This window comes from Mus musculus, chromosome 13 (assembly GCF_000001635.26).
Source record: "Mus musculus strain C57BL/6J chromosome 13, GRCm38.p6 C57BL/6J".
NCBI classification, from domain to species: Eukaryota; Metazoa; Chordata; class Mammalia; order Rodentia; family Muridae; genus Mus; species Mus musculus.
Genome location: NC_000079.6, coordinates 38673110 through 38677221, shown reverse-complemented (window position 1 = coordinate 38677221; position 4112 = coordinate 38673110). Strand labels below are relative to the sequence as shown.

At 42.7% G+C, this 4112-nt stretch overlaps 1 pseudogene; it reads left to right on the top strand.

Moving 5' to 3' along the window:
* The first annotated feature begins 2655 nt into the window (after positions 1–2655).
* On the top strand, positions 2656–3134 carry Gm6200 (annotated as a pseudogene).
* Positions 3135–4112: the final 978 nt, after the last annotated feature.

Sequence of the window (4112 nt, the reverse complement as noted above, 5' to 3'; positions counted from 1 at the left end):
GGTCCTTTAGGATCAGAGCCACTCACAGTGGGATAACTGTCACGTTGCTTATAAAATTGAATTGTGCGGTGTTCTGACATTATCCAACCTAGAAGTTTCTAAATCAGATTTTATCCATAGCACTCTCTGGATTTCTATTTCTTCCCTTACACTCTAAGAATCTGAGTCTGGGGAGTGGTTCCACCTTCTTGTACCTGCTACTAAAGCTTGCCTGTGTGCTTAGACCTTCTGACAAACAGAAATCGTCTGGGATTTTACTTTAAAAAATAAAATATATAAGAGCTGCAACAGTCTAATTCTTCATGGGACTATCTTGTGTTATTGCCTCTACTTTGCTATGTACGTATGTATGTATTATGTATGTATGTATGTATGTATGTATGATGCATGTATGTATGTAATAGCAACATAATATATATGTATGTTCATATATGTAAAAGTTTCCATAGTAAATATTTTCAAAGAACTTACATTGCCATTTAATGTACAAAACAGATCATGTGCAGAGTTTAAGATTTGTCAAACATCCTTCCAGTATTTTGCATCCTCGCTAAGAATCATTTCCAAGAAATCTTTGGTGGGTGAGCTGCAGTTGCCCAAACACTTCCAATGCAAAGGAGCATGGGAGTTTTAAAAACAGACCTCGCTGTTTTCAAGAACATAATGTTTGTCTGGACCCCAAATATACCCCCGTGTAACTATAACAGAGAAGGAGAACAGGCCTTAATTTCATGAAAGTATTTTTAGCTTTTTAATTTTATCTAGCACCTTTTCAAATAATTCTAAGTAAGTTTCAGAGTCTGGTCTTTTCTGTATCACACCAACATATGCTGCGGAGTCTGCTAGACGGGTGCTAAGGGCTATGTTTCCATCCTCTGGGTTTAAAAGACGTGAGCAAACTGTTTAAGCAAAATTAAGATACCTACAGGCAAAATCTGACAAAGCATCGCACACCAAGCTACATAATAGATTGAGAATTTTTTAATATCATGACACTCTCCATCTTCACCCACCTGTCAGCTCCACATCAGTTGTTATTAATTTAACACCAGAGAGCCTGGCAAGAGCTCCCAGCTATGGAGAGCACACAAATCAGGAGCCGAGGTGGTGAAACCTCCTCAGAGATTCTTGTTCACAAACTTTATGGGAATTTGAAAAATGCCCCACGATTTGCAGGATGCTTGATGGGAAATCAAACAAAGTTTAGAGACACGAGTTTCAGTTGCCAGATTTCAAAGCAGAAACAGCTCTAAGACGTGGGCAGGCAGGTTGTCTGTGGAATTTCAAGCAGTTACACGGGTACACGACCCTGTCTTTCTGATTCCAGTTAGCATTACCCTCCTTAATTAAAAAGTCCCATTCCCAGCCTCAGTTATTCTGAGACACAGGCATCTGGATGTAACTAAGCTGGCCAAGTGGAGGGCAAAAAATGAATGTACTGTACTGCAAGCCAGTTTCCATAGGACTAAGGACCGCTTTGGGCCTTGCTGTGATTTAAACATGGGTAGTGCCCCACAAAAAGTGTCCATGTATTAAAGACTGATACAGCTTGGAGACAGTATGAGAAGTGGGGCCTAAATCATTCAGGTCTTGTGGTATACACCTGCAATCTCAGTATTCAAGGGTAGAGAGGGTTTGTTCTTTCCACCCACCTTGACATGAGTAATAGGTATCAAACTCAGGTCACCGAGCTGAGGTCATCCCCTTTATGCATCGAGCCATCTTGCAGGCCTTGTAACCTAGAAAATCTTTCATTTCTCTAAGGGACTACTCTCTGTGTGGCAACCTGAAAACCAGTTTCCTCACCCTTCTTCGAGTGCCTGTCTCCTCTTCTGTAAATGGAGATAATAATGGGATTTTCTGCCAGGTGGTGGTGGTAGGTGCCCTTTAAGTTGCCTTTAATCCCAGCAATCGGGAGGCAGAGGCAGGAGGTCAAGGCCAGCCTGGTCTACAGAGTTTCAAGATAGCCAAGACTACACAAAGAAAGCCTCTCTCTCCAAAAGAAAGAAAGAAAGAAAGGAAAGAAGGAAGGAAGGAAGGAATTTGCTTCAAGGGCTGTTCTGAGAATTGATGTATTGATACCAATAAAAAGTTTAGAATAGAATTCAACAGACTGCAATGATCAATGAATGTTTGGTAACCCAATGATAACGAGGAGGAGGAGGAAGAGGACCATCCATAATGATTGAGATGAGAGGATACATGGCCATCTCTGAGTTCATATGTGGTGATCCATGCACGACTAAGTTGGGGATCCGTGGAAGGAATCTTTTGGTAAACTGGTCACCAACTCCTGGCTTGTAGTTTTCTGAGACACTTTTTAAAAAAAAAAAAATTTATTTATTTTTATTATATGTAAGTACACTGTAGCTGCCTTCAAACACTCCAGAAGAGGGAGTCAGATCTTATTACGGATGGTTGTGAGCCACCATGTGGTTGCTGGGATTTGAACTTCGGACCTTTGGAAGAGCAGTCGGGTGCTCTTACCAACTGAGCCATCTCACCAGCCCTCTGAGACACTTTTATTTGCAATGTTCAACTCCCCAAAAAGAGATGCTGTACTTTTTGGCTTATGGTGTTTCCTCAAAGACAAGACTTGAGAACTGTCTGAAAACAAGACCTGAGATGGAAGAAGCTCAGGCCCCAGTGAAGGCAATGGCAGAGAGGCCTGAGGACCTAAATCTGCCCAGCGCCATCATTACCAGGATCATCAAGGAGGTGCCCCGGATGGCGGCAACATCTCCAAGGAAGCCTGAGGCGCCATTTCCTGTGTGCCACCAGGGTCCTGTTTCTGTATACCACATCCTGTGTGGGAAAAACTTTACAATGAAAAGGAAGCGCAAGATTCTCTATGCCAGTGACATGCTGTCAGCCATGGAAGAGCTGGCGTTCCAGGGGTTCACAACACCATTGAAAGAAGCTCTAGAAACATAGAGGCAGAAGAGAAAGGCAAGAAGGGAGCTTCGGAGCAAAAGAAGAAGGACAAAGGGAAAAAAGCAGATTCCGAAGAGCAGGACAAAGGCATGGAGGAGGAGGATGAAGAAAGACTGAACGAGGAAGAACAGAGCAAGGAGGAGGAAGTGGACAACAGAATGGAGAGAGTGGCTACATTGTGGCACAGTGGAAAGGACTGAGATGTGTTTGTGAAGCCTCTCCCGGCAAGGCAGATCCAACTTTGGCATCTGTGCCTGAGATCAAAATAAAAACTGACCAGAAAGAAGAGAAATCAAGAGCAAAAAAAACAAAAACACCAAGGCTTAAAAACATCTGCACAGCTTACCTCTTTATCCACTTATCATCATCCTGGGTCTTTGCGTGTCTATTTGTTCATTCAACAAATACACTTATCTGGTGCTCACTCTGCTCGCAACCAGGGCCAGTTGCTGACGACTGAATGGCAAACAGGATGCCCTGTGTGTCCTTAGTTTACAGACCAGAGTCATAGAGACCATGGGTGTCATTAAAAGTTTATAGACCAGAGGCATAAGAAGGTGTCCTCAGTGGATTTGGGGAATACAAGGTGGACTGATTTTGACTCATTCCTAAGTACCATGGGTTCAATCCCAAGCACTGAGTCCAGAAGGGGTGAGTGTGTCTTGTGTGGGAGCATTGCCAAAGGCTTCTGTGGAGAGCTTTGGGGGACGCTTGGCAGGAATCTGACATTAGGCCATGACAAGGAAGTAAGTTCAGGTAGGAATCTAACTTTAGGATAGAACAGGAAAATAAGTTCAGGCAGAAATCTTAATCTTAGTCAGGCGTGGTGGTGCACTCCTTTAATCCCAGCACTCGGGAGGCAGAGGGAGGCGGATTTCTGAGTTCGAGGCCAGCCTGGTCTACAAAGTGAGTTCCAGGACAGCCAGGGCTATACAGAGAAACCCTGTCTCAAAAAAACCAAAAAAAAAAAAAAAAGAAAGAGATAGATGATAGAAAAATAGATGAAGGATAGATAGATAGATAGATAGATAGATAGATAGATAGATAGATAGATCGATTGATCGATTGATTGATAGATAGATGATAGATAAATAGATAGATTATGGTAGCACATATCAATACACCAGCTCTCAAGAGGCTGATGCAAGAAGACTACAAATTTAAGGCCAGTCTAGGCT